Genomic DNA, 17,282 nt, shown 5'->3' with positions numbered 1-17,282 from the left:
CCCAATGGCTGCATGAAACAGTTCATGGTAACACAAAATTTGTTGGTTTGTTTTGTTTGTGCCTGGCCTTAAGATCACTGTGTAGGCAAGAACGACCTCAAACTCCTTATCCTCTACCCTCCATCTCCCAGTGCTAAGAGTACAAGCATGCCCCACTAGACCAAGTTGGAGAATGACCACTGGGTTTCATGCATGCCAAGGGGCGCTCTACTGACTGAGTTAGCACCAGTCCTAAATTTCTTTCTTAAGAGGGGACAAAATCTTTCTCCAGTCTCACATCTTGCCAATTTTTCGTCATGAGGCATTGGCCAGAATTAAGTCATAAGCCCGTGCCTAATCCAATCACTGCCAAGGGGATAAGACCATGGCGATGACGGGCGCTTCCCTCACCTTTTGAGTAGTCCCTGGAATGTGACTTTTGAAGACCAGTGTTCTGTCAGCAAGAAAGAAGGGGAAATGATACCGGTCATGTACCACTTACTCACCTCCATGACACCTGCATCCATGTTTTTGAGACTTTGGGGATAGTTAATATTAAACTGCCAGCTCAACAAGAGCTATAATTTTCTTGTCATGCCATTGAGGGAATTTCTATTTTAAGTTAACTTAGGTGAGAAAACAGACACTAAATTTGGACAGAACCATCCCATGGGCTACAGAAAGTGAGCGGCACATTCCCTTCTCTGAGCATTCGTCTCTCTCTGTGTAGTGACTATGTACCCACGTGATCAGCGACGTCAAAGTTCCTGTGTTGCTTTTCTGGCTCGAGTGGACTGTCCCCTCAAAGCGTAACCTAAATCGTTACTTCTTTCTTTCTTTGTTTCGAGACAGCGATTCTCTGTGTAACAGCTCTAGCTGTCCTGAAGCTCGCTCTGTAGACCAGGCTGGCCTTAAGCTCACAGAGATCTGCCTGCCTCTGCCTCCTGAGTGTTGGGATTAAAGCAGTTACTTATTTCTCCTCAAGCACTACTTACAGGAACAGGAATGCTACTTAATACAAGTTTCACTACTACAGTCGAATGCTTGACTCTGGGAACTTAACGAAACAAAAGGTATATGGAGCTCTTCAGTTTTGAGAAGTCCAGAAAACATGACACTTGTATCAGCACGTTTCTGGTGAGGGCCTTATGGTGGGTGGCACATGCTGGCTAGCAATGGTGACAGCATGTATCAGAGAAAGCAATCTCATTTCTGAGCCAGGAAGCAAAGATAACTGGGGTGGAACCAGGCTGGCTCCCTTTGTAATAACCCTCTTGAGGCCTGGCAGAAGTACCTTCCCAGGGTAGCTCCCCATCCCATCCTCCTACCCTCGCCCGCCCCACCTATTGTCCCTACAACCTCCCACCTCCTAAAAGTCCCAGCGCCTCTCAAAAACACCACCCAGAGGCTCAGACCCTGGGGTACACAATGAAAGCCCATCCAAGCCGCCACAGCACACAGTGCAGTGCACAGAGATCCCACACCTCCACCCCTCTGCCAGGCTATTTTAGGCCTGAGGAAGTAACTGTCCTAGGAGAGGAAGCTTGCTAAAGGCTATTACGGGAAGGTCTCTAAAGACGCGGCTGTTTGAGTTTCCACATGAAGGGTTCCGTGATAGTGGGGGGGGGGGACAGGAAACGGCGGGGACAACTGAATTCCAGAGGCAGCCCTGAAGAGGCTTACCTTTTCCTTTGAGCAAATAAATGCTACACTTAGACTTTTTCCAAAATAACCGGGACACCCCTGCCACAGGATCTGACCCACTCTCTCTCAAACTGGACTCTCCTCCTTCACTGCCACTAACAGAAATGCTACCCCAACTCAGGTGGCACCTCTCCCTTACCAAGGTCTCCCTGGAACGACATCTTGGGCCCTGTGAATTCAGGGCCGCTTTCTGCCAGTTCTTCTGTGGGGAGCGGGGAGGAACATGGATCCAACATTACATTACACTTTTCTCTTCACCTGCCTGCCAAGTACTTGAGTACATAGCTTCTAATCCGCCATCAGCAATCCTAATCTGGCACAAAGCAAAACATGGAAGAAAACTCTTCAAACTGATGGAGCTTCCCCATGCTTCCTTCCCCTATGGATCGTGCAAATGAAGACTCCTGTCTCACTTTTGTCTTGAGCCAATCATGTGCCGGGAGCTCAGGCACTTTCCTTATATAGTGCATATTTAACACTGTCTTTTTTTTTTTTTTTTAAATTCTGTGAGATTTCTCACTATTTACAGGAAGGGAAATGAAAGCTTACGGAGGCGATGAGAAAGACTAAGGATGGCCCCTACAGGGTCATATGAGGAATCAGGACATGATTCACATCTTTCTTCAAAGGCAGGACCGTCTCTTACAGAGTGTGGGTGGGTACCGAGTTCAGATGGCCTTGCCTGAAGTCCTAGCCATATGACCTTGAGGAGGCTAGCACATCTCAGTTATCCTGTGTGTGCAACAAGGGTGATAACACCTTATCTCTTCAAAGGGTTATGATGAAGAGTGGAAGTTACAGAGAGAAACTGCTTAGGGCACTGCCAGACAAACCTACACACACACACACACACACACACACACACACACACACACACACACACGGAATAATATCTATCATCATTGCCTCCAAGTCCGGGGCTTCCCGTGGCATGATGAAGAATGTTGGGGTCCACTCACCCAATCACCTTCGGGCAGGCCACTTAAACACATATGAAGAGCACCAGTCAGAGGAGCAGGCTAAGAGAACAGGGGGGTCAAAGCTCACTAAACGCAGTGATCCCACCCGTAATAGCTCTTGGTGGCAGGACATCACTCATTTGTAGAATCCCCGTGGAAGTCCCAAGAGCTAGCTCAGCTCCCGCAAATCCAACCGCTCACAGTGCATCAAAGAGTGGCCCTTATTTCATTGAACAAGCTCTGAAACTGACCAATGAAGTCCCACTCTGCCCAGGTCCGCAGCCCCATCATAATCTGGCAGGGAAGGTGGATCCAGGAAAGAGCTACCGTTCTGAGTCAGTATCAACCCCTAGACCAGTCTTAATTTAGTAAGTGTTTATACTCTTATGCCCTTTTTATGTCTTCTGTCTCTCCCCTCCCCTGCTTCTTCTTCGGAGACAGTTTCATTCCTCGCCACTACTAGGCAACGCCAAACACTGACGGTCACACGGTCCCCGAACCAGGTTCCCTCCTTAACCGGAAGTAAGTAACGACAGCAGATGAACCTAAGAGCAAGCTCAGTAAATACTTGCCATCTGGGGGCTGGAGAGATGGCTCAGAGGTTAAGAGCATTGCCTGCCCTGCCAAAGGTCCTGAGTTCAATTCCCAGCAACCACATGGTGGCTCACAACCATCTGTAATGGGGTCTAGTGCCCTCTTCTGGCCTGCAGGCATAGACACAGACAGAATATTGTACACATAATAAAAAAATAAATAAATATAAAAAAATACTTGCCATCTAAATTCAACCCTTTTTCCTTTTGATATAGGTTTGTATGGAGCCCAGGCTATCTTCAAACTTGCTATGTAGCTGAAGATGATCTCGAACTGTTCCTGCTTCGACCACCCAATGACATTATATGCGTACACCGTCACACCGAGTTTATAGAGTACTTCAGATTTAACCTGGGGCTTTACCCTTGCTAGAAAGACACCCTGCCCACTGCATCCTACCCCTGACGCCAACCGTTCATTGCTAATGTGCTCATATAAACCCTGCCTCTCTTTTCTTAGAATGGCAATTTTTACATCTTTGTGAATGTTCTTTCTTCTCCGGTCCTCTTAAGAAGCTTGAATGATCTAAGCCACCTGGTTCCAATTTGGTACCTACCGAAAGGAAGGAAAGCTGAGACCTCTTTACAAAGCCAGGACCCATAAAGGTCATGTCTTCTCTGAAGGGACAGCCCAAGCAATTTTTTCCATCTGTCCAGAGAAGTGGCAAGATTTAAGCCTTAGGACAATGGTTCTCCACCTTCCTAATGCTGTGAGCCTTTCATACAGTTCCTCATGTTGTGGTGACCCCCCCCAACCATAAAATTATTTTTATTGCACTTCATAACTGTAATTTTACTGTTATGAATCGTAATGTAAATATCTGATATATAGGATATCTGATATTCGTCCCCTGTAAAAGGATTGTTCCACAACACCCCCTTTCCCCAAATAGGTTACAACCCACAGGTTGAGAACCACTGCCTTAGGATCTGGAGCAAGGGGCAGGGCATGATTCCCATGCAAATACTGAACACTCTGGGTATGGAAAGCTTCTTATACCAAGAGTCCAGTGATCAAAAGTTCATTCCAGAAGCTCTGGCAGAAATAGTCAAGGACCCAAGAAAGCTTTAGGGCTGCCGCAGAAGCATAAAGTCATTGTGTAGAGAAAGACACCTCTGATACACAGGATAGGTGAGGTCCTCATGGGATACAAACCACCACATCCCCAAACCAAACACACCACAATAGGAGAAGTAGCCAATCCAGAGTGGGCATCTCAGGTCAGTCTGAAAGTGAATGTCAGCATGTTTGAAACGCTATAAAACAGAGATGAGAAGCCCTAAGGAGGGAGAAGGATCCAGGCTAAAAGACATGGATGATTTGAACAGAAAGCATTCTTTAGTTTGGGCCATCTCCCTAGCCCTTCAAGGATGACCTGAAAAGGAACCAAAATGAATTTCTAGAAGTGACATGAACAGTCATTAAAACTGAAAACTTCAGGATGGAATATTCTACAAGTAAAGCAGCAGAGCTGGTCAGCGTGAGCCGGTGGATCTGAGGTGGATCTGACTCTGCCTCCTCTCTGCTCAGCACCGCACGGAACAATGGAGTTCCACCAATCCCCTTCAAAATGTTCTGGGAAAGGCAACCCAGGGATGAAGGAGAGCGGCAACAAAGCCACTATAGGGATTCCTTCCATGCTCTCCCTATGTTATATCAGTCAAGTCTAGATAGTTAGTGCATATTAGAAGGGGTAGCTGGGTCAGGAGCGGAGGAGTCCTGAGTCTACTGGTAACCATTCCCTCTGGCCATCCTGCTTCATTGAGAGTCTCAGAACTCAGGGGACAACTACAAAGCCTGAAGAAGCAACCTTTTTACATTCTACCCCCAAAAGAAAAACAGAGCCTCAGTGAAACGTGCACACGGGATATTCCACACATGCAGGATTTTATGAAGGCAGAGGCTTCGACCAGGGAAGGGCGGGCATTCTCAGACCGGGTACAGTTGCCCTCTTGACTGTCCTGCCCATGGAGATCCACCGGAGTCTCCCTCTGCAGGACTCCTGCCGTGCCTGGAGGAAGTGCGTGAGGTGTACTCTTCTTCATCCCAAACCAGACTCCAACTGGGCCCCTAGGCGAGGCTGAACCTGCTCGCTCCTATCTTTCCAAGTGCACCTTCACACTTCCTGGCTGGAGGCAGAGGAAGAAGAGGAAACTCCAGAAATACTATGAGACTCCTGGAGTTTCTGGGGGAGGGGGAGGGGTATATCAGGGATTAAGGAGAGCCTCAGCTAGCCAACAACCTGCATCCCGGCATGCTGGAGGCCAGAGGAGCTAATGTGGATCTCCAAAGTGCTTGCACGGTCTCAGGAAAGTGTCTAGTTTCCAGGAGTATTTGGGACAGGAGCCCATTTTCTCTAACTGAAAGCCTGCTGAAATCTGGTCCTAATTACCTTCTACCAGCAACGTGGCTGCACGACACATCATGGCTGAGTCCCTTGCTTTCAGACAATAAGGCCACCTACCCATGCACCACTAGCAAGCTGGGTTCTCTGTTTGTGTTTCCCCTAAGGCTTCAGGCATATTTGTCCTGATCTAACACAGGACCTTTTCTGACCCCTCTTGTGTCTTTGGGAACAGGGCTGGCTCCTGCTGCGGACACTAGCTATGACTTCAAAATCAAGGTTTTAGCTGTTCGTGAAGTGCTGAGAAACAAGTCATAAACCAATCTTCAACGAGAGGAACAGTCCCCTGCCCCCCAGCTATCCATTTTGGGGAGAGGGTGTGAGGATAGGTCAGCTGGGAGGACTCTCATGGCTGACAATTTAATTCACTGTTGAGGCGGAATAAGAAGGAAATCATCAGGTCAGGCCTAACTCCCCAAAAGCAGAGTACAGAGGAAGGACTAAACATTCATCACTAGTGTCACAGGAAATGTCCCTGACCTGCCTTACTTGCTGGGTTAGCAACCTCTCCCCTGACCACCCGCAGCACCTCCCCTACCAACCCCAGAGGTATCCTGGGAACATGCTCAGTTACATGGCGAAAAAGGACTGAGGGCTGAAGACAGAAGCAACGTCATCAGCAGCCCGTCTTGTAAGGACAGTGGAGCTGGAGATGTTGACGCTTGCCTAGCAGGCTGAAGTCCCGAGTACTAGCCACAGCATTCTATATTCATGGTGACGTACACTCCTAATCCCAACTGTAATCCTCGAATTTGTAAGACAGAAGCAGGAACATTAAAAGCCCAAGGTCAGCCTCAGCTACTTAGGGGTTCAAGGCTAGCCTTGGCTAGGGAGAAAACAAACCTAGGGACAGCCGCTGAAATTACAGGCACAGCTCAAGGCACACACTTAAAGGGTCCTTAAGAGTAGGAGAGATAATCAAAAGCATGAGTCAAGATGGCAGCAGCAAAACTAGCGCGGACATGGCTGACTTGGAGGGCATGAGCCCAAGCACACAGGGGGCGTCTAAGGCTGGAAAAAGAAGAAAAGGAAAGGAAAGAAAAGTTCTCTTTAGAGCAGTGGTTCTCGGCCTTCCTAATGCTGGATCTCAAAGAGGTTGAGACCCTCAGGTTGAGAACCACTGCTCTAGGACTCCCATTGATTTGAGAACACCAAGGCAATTTGCAGACCTCCAGAGATTTAAGATGGTAAAATTCTGTCGGCTGACCTATGCCATTTCTTTTATTACTGCAGCCACAGATACACTAATATACGATCGCTACCTTTACCTTAAAAAAAAAATACCATTTTTATTTACATGCTTATCGCTTTAATCGATAAGAACCGCTGACATGTAAATGGATCTTACATTTGCTTTTAGTATTTTCTATGTCATCGAGCCAGTCCAAATGTCTCATAGGCATAAGGTATGAAGAAAAGATAAGTTCAGAAGAGCAGGACGATTGAGGATTCTCGAGGATCCAAGAGTGGTCCAGGAACTTAGAGGCATCTTTCAGAAGATAAAGACATGGATGCATTTTAAAAGATAAATGGGAGCCAGCCAACAAGAGAGGAAGAATATACCAGGCAGGGACTACCATAAAAGAGGCTCAGAGAAATGACCCAGCAGATGGATAGCAATAAACACCCCAGGGGCTCAGCTTCAGGCTGACAACAATGTCTCCACCCTTGGCATTTTAGTCTTCTCTTAGTTTAAGGTCTTGTGTGCCCTCCTATCTGCCTGAGACTTTCCTATGGATGCCAGTCTCGGCACAGTCAGTACCCAGTTTTCTCACCACAAACCTAACTCCTTTTACATTCTCCCTTGTCTGCAATATGATGCTACCATTCCTCAAGCTGCCTGAGATAGATCCAAAGACTCAAGTTTGAGTCCTCTTCCCACCCCCAGCCATCCCACATCATCTCTATGTAATCCATCATGTATAAATTCTACCTCCAAGCCCTGACTGGGACCCACCAACTCCTTCTCACTTCCACTCCACCACTCTGGTCTATAGCACCACCGACTGACTTCCTGGAATAGCAAAAGGTGTCCTGATGCAGCTTTGCTGCATCTGTTCTTTGCTCTCTATGACCCCCCCCCCCTTCATTAAGCAGTCTCTTAAAATGTCAGTCAGATTCAACTTTTAAGCCTCAACTCATGAACGCTCCCTTTAGTGATGGGAGGATTTCCAAGCTGTGTGAACTCGGCTCTATCATACTCTTCAACCCCACCTTTTTACCATTCTCCTCCTTGCTCCTGACTCGGCTCACTTCCTGCAATACTTGGAGCCCTCCTGATTCCTACCCATCTCCTGGGAATGTCCTTCTCCCACATCCCACTGCTTTCTCTGCTTTCCAACCTCAGACCTGACTTTCCCTGGTAAACCAAGAGCCAACACTGTATTCCCATCCTCGGCTTCATCCTTTTGATTTCCTGGGAGAACTTACATCCTTCAAGTTCTCGGGCCTTAGAAGCGACCAGCTTCTTCCCAGATGCCTTTCTCCTCCAGTGTGATGCAAGCTCCGGGAGGGTGGGGCCCCATCTCGCTCCTTCCAGTATTACAAGGAACTCCATGCAAGGCTTCGTAGAGAGCAGGTGCTTGATACATGGTTGTGGAATTGATTAATTAAACGAAAGAATATAACCCCGACAATGAAAGATGGGTCTAAAAATAAGAGGCCTTGAGAACAGGGTGCTATTCATCTTTGCACGATTAGTACCTCCCACAATGGAGCCAGTTAGCAAATGTTTACTGGATACAAGAAAGAATGACTCAATCCAGATGAATCTGAGAAAGGCTGTCCTTTCTGGGAAAGGCTCCCAAGGAGTCCCCTCTCTGGGGAAACACTCGTGTGTGTGTGTGTGTGTGTGTGTGTGCCCGCGCGTGTGTGTGTGTCTGCATGCACATACCCATGAGCAAACACTGGGGTCAGACAGGGTCTCTCACTGTACCTAGAGAGTGCAAGCTCAGGCAATCACAGAGCTGAGTTAGGGTGCCTGGCTTTTTACACGAGTTCCAGAGATTTGAACTCAGATCTGTATGCTTGTACAGCCAACACTCTTCTCAGTGGAGCCATCTCCCCAAGGCTTCCTTGGTCCTTCTTAGGAGGAAACAAGTGCAGAGCATGCAAGTGCTCAAAAAGTGCTCGATGTCACTGTCAGCATTGCTCATGCAGAAATCACGTGGGCAGACTGCTAGCAAAGACCTCTGGGACCTACGCAAGACACACCAGTGAGAGAAAAAGAATAGGGGAAGAGACAACGAAGAGGGGTAAGGAAGATCCCATCACAAACAACTGAGACCGTGGTAGGGAAAACGCACCAACAGCACAGGTTAAGAGGGGAGTTCTCTTTTTCCTCTTGACCACAGCCACCTGGTACAACACGGAGCAGGCAGCTGGGAGGAGGGTCTGGACCAGGAGGGCTCAGTGAATGCACACATTCATCTCTGGGCCTGCAAGGCTTCCATTGGTTTTGAAAAATCTGGCTTGCTGTGGGTGGGGAGGACTGGAGAGGTGTAAGGAATTTCAATTTCCTCCACCAAATGGCAAGCCTGTGAGAAAGTCCTTGCTCTCCGACATTATCACATACTAAAAATGAAAAGCCAGCCACTCAGCGTTCACGAGGAGGAAAATAAGTGGGCTGCTCAGCTCACAGCAAGAGGAGGATTCAAAAGTAAGACTCCGGAAAATCTCACAGCACATTCTGTGTCAAGACACTGCCCTTTTGGAGCTTGGGAGTTTGTATGTTTTCAACAAAAAGGAGAGAGTAGAGAAAAGCAGTCCCCCATATAATAACTACAATTGTATATTTCAAATCTGTTTGATAGCTGGACCCCAAATTCACTTGCACCAGTGAACAGGGGAAGTTGGGTAATATTTAAATTTTTTTTTTTTAGCTTTTAAAACCAGCATACAAGGTACTAAAGATCATGCATTTTTCAATAGGGTAATTAAAAAAAAAACCGCCTTATCACAAAATACGTTCTTTCAGATAACTGCGTATCTCAAAAACAGCCGCAATAACAGATAAGCGACCAAGAGAAGGTGCTAATGTGGCGAGAGTTGAAAGGCACAACTCCACAGCTGGTTCCTAGCTGGGAGATCATAATCTGACACAGACAGAGCGGCCCAGCCCTGGAGTTTCAAGAACTGGAAGCTAGCTGCTCCTGGCTAGGCCACCAAGTGGTCACGTGCCCTCTGACAAGACAGGTAACCTGTTTGAACCGCTTCCATTCCAAATGAACAAAAAGTGGAAACAGTTGTTTTCTGAGTTTTTTTTCTTCTCTATGGGACCACCCCCACCCCTCACCATACTCCCCCCACCCCGCCAATGGCCCTACACAGCGGCCTTTCAATGGCCCTGCAAGAAGATCTGGCCACTCAGGATAGAACAGACGTGAAACTGGCTTAAAAATTCAATTCTGTGACTTACAATCTCAAAACATTACTCAGCAATCCCGTACCACCGCTATCCCAGAATCAGTTCTGCTAAGACAACCTGATGGAGTAGATGAACAAAAAACAAAGTGGTCTTTTGGAACTGTACACCTAAGACTAAGGTCAAGTTAACGATGGTCTAGATTTGGCTAACCCTCTCCCTGATTTAAAAAAAGAAAGAAAGAAAAAGACCCCGCCTTATGAGTGCAGGAGATGATGGATCAAACAACAGAAAAGCAGATACCAGGGAGTTTCTTTTTTGTCTTTCAAACTTACTGTTGCTCTCAAAAAGCAGCAGGTCCCCCAAATGGTACGAGCAGAAAATACAAGGTACTTCTCGGCTCCCAAGTGGGATTACCAACCCCCTTCGATTTCTTTTGCTTTAAGTAAATGGTCTGGGGCCTGCTTGGCAGCGCCATGTCCAGGCCGGGTCCCGCGGAACTTTCCTCCGCTGCGGCGGAGACAATGCGGCGGTGGGTGCCCGCGCCTTCAAGCGTGGCGGGGAGAGAGCCCCGGAGTACCGGGAAAGTGCCCGGGAGACGGAGAAGAGCGCCCCAGTGGGCCGGGAGAGCGCCCGAGAAGAAAAGGAGAGAGCCCCAAACGGAGGGGAGAGTGCCCAGGAGGACCTGGAAAGCGCCCCCACGGACCGGGAGAACGTCCCCACGGACCGGGAGAGCGCCCCGGTGGCTGTCCGGACCTTGTCCAGGAACCGGAGCATTGCGCCTAAGGCGCATCCCCCCCTAACCCGGGTCGCCTCCGCAGAGCAGGAGAACGCGCGCTCCAGAGCTGCGGATGCGGAGCCCCTGGGCGGCCTGGCCAGCCCCGCAGAGCCCACCGCGCGCCCCACACGCCCCCAGACCCCAGGGGTAGTGCACTCCGGGAGGACAGGGACATCCGGAGCCCGCAGGGGTGCGGGTGGCCGTGCAGCGCCCCACTGCGCCCGTCCCGCCGCCCCGTCGCCTTGCCACTCACCGGGACCGGGCGGGCCGCTGGGCATTATTCCATCACGGGCGCGGCGGGGCCGGGCGAGGCGCGGGAGCCGAGCGCGGCGCAGGAAGGGGCGGGCGACCATGTGCCGAGGGGGAGGAGGCCGGCGACGCGAGCCGCTCGCTCGATCCCGCTCGGCGGCGGCGGGCGCGGGCTGCAGGAAATCCAAACACTTCGGCAGGAAATCGGAATCCTGACTAAGCACTCCGGGCCCGCGGCTGCCCCGCGCCGGGGGCTCCCGCCGCATTTAACCCTTAGCCCGCCGGCACACTGCAGGGCGCCCGAGTAGGACACCACAGGGGATGCGTAGGGTGGGCCTCGTCCTAGCCCACAGAGGGCAAGGGTGGGGCTCGTCAGCAGAAAACCTTGGCCTTGAAGTGGGGCTTGCTAAAACTGGGATACCCGGAGAGGACCGTAGCCTCTCTTCCATCCTGCCCAGGATGGCTTTGCAATCTCTCCTGACTTCTCCCTGTCCACTTTTACCGGTTCCTTTCTGTCCATTTCTCTCTTTTTGCCCAGTGCCTGGAAGCAGAACCTTTGGGGTCAGGATAGCACAGGGATGATCTAGCTAGTACAAGGGGATTTCGATGTCTGAACCCAGGTTGGAGAATGGCCTTTTCCTTTCTCCTGCAAATGATACTTCCTTGAACCCCAGCTTCTCAAATAAAAAAGGAGTGTTTGTAGACTTAATTTGGAAACCAGATGCTTAGACTGGCGCGTCGGAAACATCAATGATAGCCATGCTTGGCCTTAATATGGCTATCTACAGACCTCAGGGGAAGAAGGTTTCTAACTTATGGGATGTGTGTTCTGCATATCTATGTGACCTACACTGCTGGTGACAGGTCTGGCCTTAGTGTATCGGTTTCCCCCTCATCACTAAGTTATTTTTTTTTTCCTTAGGGTCTTCCAGAAACTGTTGTCTGAAGAAAAGGTCAGTGGCTGCGCAGATCCCCTTCTGGTGAAATCTGAAACTCTCCAGGCCTCACAAAATTTGAGATTTTGTTCTTAACGGGAGGGCGGGGGACTCGTGGGAGGGCATGTTAATAAACCTTGAGATGCTCCAGGAGGTTTAGGAAAACCAGCCTGGAAGTCTGGGCGGCCATTGGGAGTGATTCATTGTGGTTTCCCGAGGAAATGCCACTTTTTTTTTTTCCACCTGGAGGCCTGCTTGGTGGTTTTCCTTAAGTGTTTCAGATTCCTCTGAAACCCAGACTTACAGGAAGGACCCACATGTGGATAAGTGAGAACAGAAAAGAACATGCTGGGAACTGAAACTTGGGTACCAGCTTGTCTCCAAAGGAAGAACAGGCATGCACTTTGCAGCCCAAATCCAAGTCTTTTCTCCAAGTCTTTCTGTGGTCACAGATCAAAGGAGAAGCTCCGAGCTGGACATCAGGAGCTCAGGGTCCTGCCTTTCACAGCTATCATCCTTTGGAAAAGACCTTCTACCCAACTGAGGTTGGCAGATAGATTATAGTGTAGAAATGGGGTCCTCAGAGTTTCCCCCTAACCATGTGATCTTTTTGTGTCTGGCCCACCCTCACTGCCCCCTCTCCCAACATCCCATCCCTGGTTCTATGGCTTCGTAATTCTTGTCACCATCTTATCTTTCTGGATGCTGACTTATTTCCCTACGGCTAAGCTGCATTACAGCAGTGTTCTTGACTATGTCTGTTGTTCCGTGTGCCAGTGCACACAGGAGCCCCTCAATAAACACATGCCAGAGCGAGGGGTGAATGGGGGCAAAGTCTGGAGATCCATCCCCATCTCCCATCCAAGCAAGGCCATTCACCCTGTCCCTCCACTCTGTGAATCTTTCACTCAGAGACTTGACGTGGAATGGAAGAAGTGCCAGCGGGCTCTGCTAATGGTCCTGGGACAAGTACACTGGGAGTAATTAAGACTGTCAGCTGAGGTCTCTGTGGTCTCATTGGCACATCACCGGTTAGTTATTCCCTCCTCTGCGCTTCCCCGGCTTCTCTGTTCATTATAGGCCTTACAGATTGGGCCAGGGCATGGCGGTACATGCCTGTGATCCCAGCACTTGGGCGAATGAGGCGTTCAAGGTCATTTTCCGGTACGTAGGGAACTTGAGCCTAGTCTGAGATACACGAGACCCAGTTTCAAAAACCAAAGACTTTACTTGCTGCATTAGATGTTCATATTAGATGACTTAGCCTTTCTTCAATGAAACGAAGGGAAGGGACCACATTTATTGACCACTTACTCTAAGCAAGACCTTGAGAGCAAGGTGAATTCAATCCATTTAATATTGGTCAGGGGACTCAATTGTTTCTGGGCACTGTTTTTGGACAGGGGATTTGTTCTTGTTCTCCAAAAAAGACAGGCAAGACGTTCCGTCGAGAGGATTGAGAAGTAAGGTCTCATCAGGGTGTGTTATGGGACCGTATAGACCATGGATTGGGGTAGGGGTATAAAGAAGTTGAGCAACACTTCCAGGAAGTGATGGGAGCCCCTAAAGTAAGCAGAACAATGAATGCATGTTTAGGTGACAGTTGGCTCTAACAACCTGGACCCACCTCTAACAACATCCGCAGCTGCGATATGGTGCCCTCTGTCCCCCTCAGACACACATCTCGTCGCTTGGAGTTTCTCTTGCCCTACCAAAATGTACCCAACAATAATAAAACAGTCCCCCAACCCGTAAGGGGATAAAGGCCTTTGTTCTCTAATGGGGAAGACATGTGAAATGCTTTCAAGATCATTCCTCAGGGGATCATCATGGGGCTGAGTCCAGTGGCCCCAGAAGTTACTGCATTAATCCATTTATGTGCTACTCACCTCCCTTTCTCACTTCCTCCATTGTTCTTCCTGGAATCACCTCCCGGATAAAGTAGCCACACCTAACTCCTCGTCTCCAGGTTTGCTTCTGGGAAAACACAGTTCAGAACAACGTTCATCTGTGTATTCATGGATACTGACTGAGCCAAGACAACATGAACAGGTCTCATAGTTGGGTAATTCTAGAAGATTCTGCAAGATCAGATGAAATGATACATGTTCAGAACAGAAATAAATAAGACTGAAACTCTTTTGCGCTATTTTAGAGTTAAGAAAACTGAGGGACCTGGATGTTGGTTGAGTAACTTGCCCAAAGCCAAGAATTGAGTGAATGGAGGCACTCTGGACTCCAGACTCTTTGCTCCCCTATACTGTCTTTCATGGTGGTTGAAGCTGTGGGTACAAATTGTAGCTGAATTTTCTTAAAGAGTAGTAAGAGGGAAACAAATGAACCAGGGGTCCAGGGAAGAAATTCTTCCCAGAAAGAAGGGATTGGTCAACATTCATAAATATCCCAGAAAATTCAGTTCAGGGAGGACTGCAAGGTGAGTACCCATTGCATCGGACAGTTAGCAAGGTTGGTAACTTTTACCAAGGCTGTATGGATGGACGGAAGGGATCGGAAGCCAGATTGCAGTGGGTTGAGGAGTGAGTGGGAGACTGCAAGTGTAGACAACTCTTCTGAGAAATGTGGCTGTCTAGCAAGTGGGAGGCTAGGGTGGAGACTTCTCAAAGATGGCCAGGCGTGCCAGCATCTGTGGGTGATGGGAGGGTTCTGTTGGAATGGTAGCGGTTGCTGAGGCAGAACTGGGCTCCCATGGGGGAGAGAGGGGTAAGGGCAGGCTTCTGAACTACTCAAGAGACACTTTGTCCACTGGAGGGGCAGGCCAGCTGGTAAGATTCAAAGCATCATGAATTTACCCTGGTTTCATAGACTAAGTGGGTCCTTAAAGCTTCCCTAGCTGAATTCCTTATGAAATTCATGTAGATGATATAAAGTGCCTGCAGCCTCATGACTGGAAAACGGAATAAGAAGCTATTTTGGCCCCAAGTATGTTAGTGAAGGCGGAGTGGCGAAGCTGAGCAAAGAGTCAGGAGACAGCTGACTCTGTATGTTGGCTAAAGGGGGTGCAGGGCATACTAGGAGGGACAATGGTGCTCACCTGTGTGGAGAAGGAGGAGGAGGGTGGTATTTTTAACCATCCTAAAGAGCATGAAGGAGAAGGTTCTGAGGAGGAAGATAATGAGTTCCTGTTTGTGCTTAGCACAGAGAAGGCAGTGTGGGTGTGGGTAAGAGTCTGAGGCTTTGCCGAGCTGGGGTAGGGGCCAGGCTTGAGGGTAGAGGGAGGGGGAGGTAGAGGAGCCTGCACAGTTGGTGAGAGGGGGAGTTCGCACCTAAAAAGGCAACGCCCTACACCAGCTTCTCACTGCCTTGCTTTGCACTGATTTCTCCAGTGCTGGGTCTCATTTCTGGAACCGTTGGACCAGTTCATTCCTTATTGAAAGGGGCTTCTCCTAGATTGTAGAATGTGGAACAGCATTTCTGGCTGCAGCCTACTGGATGTCAGCAACAAAACCCAGTCAGAAGAACCAAAACTATCGCTAGACGTTACCCAATGGCTCCTGGCAGCAAACCTGCCTGCCAGTCAGAATCCCTATTCTATCGTCCTATTTTCCCTTCAAATGACCTTAGAATTGTTACAAGGTGAGCACTGTGGGGACTGCGGAGATGGCTCCATCAGTAAAGTGTTTGCTGCTCAAGCACAGGGCCTGAGTTTGATCTCCAGCACCCATGTAAAAAGCCTTCCTGTCATTCAATAGGTAGAGAGGCAGAGACAGGAAGATGCCTGGATCTGCTGGCTAGCAGTTTAGCATAACTGGTGACCTCCAGGTTCAGTGAGAGCCTGTTTTAACAACTATAATGACAATGTTGTAGAGAGAGAATGAGAAAGACATTTATGTCATCCTCTGGTTTACACACACACACACACACACACACACACACACACACACACAGAGAGAGAGAGAGAGAGAGAGAGAGAGAGAGAGAGAGAGAGAGAGAACACTTGAACTGGGTGTGGTAGTACATGCCTGTACTCCTATTACTCTACAGGCTGAGGCAGGAAGATTATAGGTTTGAAGCCAACTTGAGCTTCATAGGAAGTCCTTGTCTTAGACAAAAACAACAACAAAAAACAGATGTGGTAGCTCATGCCTATAATCCCAGGACTTGAGAGGTGAAGACAGACAGATCCAGGAGTTCAACAATCATCTTAGGCTACATATGGAGTTCTAGCCTAGGCTATCTGAGAACTGCCTCAAAAAAGCTCCCAAACCCTCCAAAAAAAAAAAAATGAACCTTTGGATAGAAGCATTTGTTTCTAGTTCAAATCCTCACTTCATCATCTTCTGGATTCATGACCTTGAAAGTCTTTATTCCATTCTCTGGGCTTACATTTTGTGGTTTTGTTTTTATCTGTAAAATGAAGTTTTTGAGAATGAAACAAACAATCTGTGTAAGTGCTGGGGCGTGTCTAGTCGGCATTCAGTCATCACTTGCTACTCTTAGTATTTAGGCTTTGGTGATACATGCAGCGAGCATTTTGAAGTTGGGGCCTGTAGATATTGCCTCACAGACATGTCAAAAACAAGAGGGCAGCCTGGAGGTGATGGACGTTTGCACATAACCTGTAGAAAGAAGAGAGATTGGAGCCGGAACCCCAGAGAAGGAGAGTCAGGGCCTTAGTTATCTTTTCCTATTGCTGGGATAAAATGGACAAAACCAGCTTGGTGGCCAGCTCACTGCAGCTCAGCGTTCACGGAGCATCTATTACAGCAGAGAAGGTCAAGACAGGTCGCTAGAGCAGCCGCTCACATCGCACCTACATGGATGCATGCTTCAGCTCCTTTCTCCACATGCAGAGTCCAGGATCTCAGCTCGGGACTGGTGTCAACCAGAGTGCATAGTATTCGACCAGAGTGGGTAGTGTTCCCACCTCAATTAATGCAGCCAGGATAGCATCCTATAGGCATGCTCATAAAACTACCAGGTGATGCTAGATTCTGTCAAGTTGACAGTTATCGCTGGCCATCACAAATGGCTTCTTACAAAGAGAGACCAATATGAGGAAAGGAAGAGGCCCCAAGAAATCATTAGCTTAAGAACATGGTGTAGACATGGGGTGATAGCACATGCCTGTAATCCTAGCACTGGAGAGGCTTACACGGGCTACATGGTGAATTTGAAGCCAGCCTGAGCTATGTATCAAGACCATCTCAAAAAAAAAAAATGTGGCACAAAATGTTGGAAGGTAAAACATAGTGGGCATTCATTTAGGCAAGGGATATACCCATCCCTACCCATGCTATGTTACAGCCTAAGGCGAAAGGATAGTCAGATAAGTCAGTCATCATACAAACTAACCATA

The 17,282-nt window shown here is 48.6% G+C and overlaps 1 protein-coding gene across 5 annotated transcripts in view; it reads right to left on the bottom strand.

Moving 5' to 3' along the window:
• Asap1 (ArfGAP with SH3 domain, ankyrin repeat and PH domain 1) overlaps positions 1-11,184 on the bottom strand; it is a 283,124-nt gene extending 271,940 nt beyond the window's left edge. For all 5 annotated transcript variants that reach the window (XR_007592334.1, XM_050145405.1, XM_050145409.1 and 2 more), the window contains exon 1: positions 11,035-11,184. The gene's annotated coding sequence lies outside the window, so the exon portion shown is untranslated. The remainder of the gene's footprint in view (positions 1-11,034) is intronic.
• Between the last annotated feature and the right edge of the window lie 6,098 nt (positions 11,185-17,282).

This window comes from Alexandromys fortis, unplaced genomic scaffold, assembly GCF_014885135.2.
Source record: "Alexandromys fortis isolate MF-2015 unplaced genomic scaffold, M_Fortis_MF-2015_v1.1 scaffold_2_1_26212458, whole genome shotgun sequence".
Taxonomy (NCBI): Eukaryota; Metazoa; Chordata; class Mammalia; order Rodentia; family Cricetidae; genus Alexandromys; species Alexandromys fortis.
The sequence above is the reverse complement of the archived record's forward strand: the minus strand, read 5'-3'. Positions and strand labels throughout refer to the sequence as shown.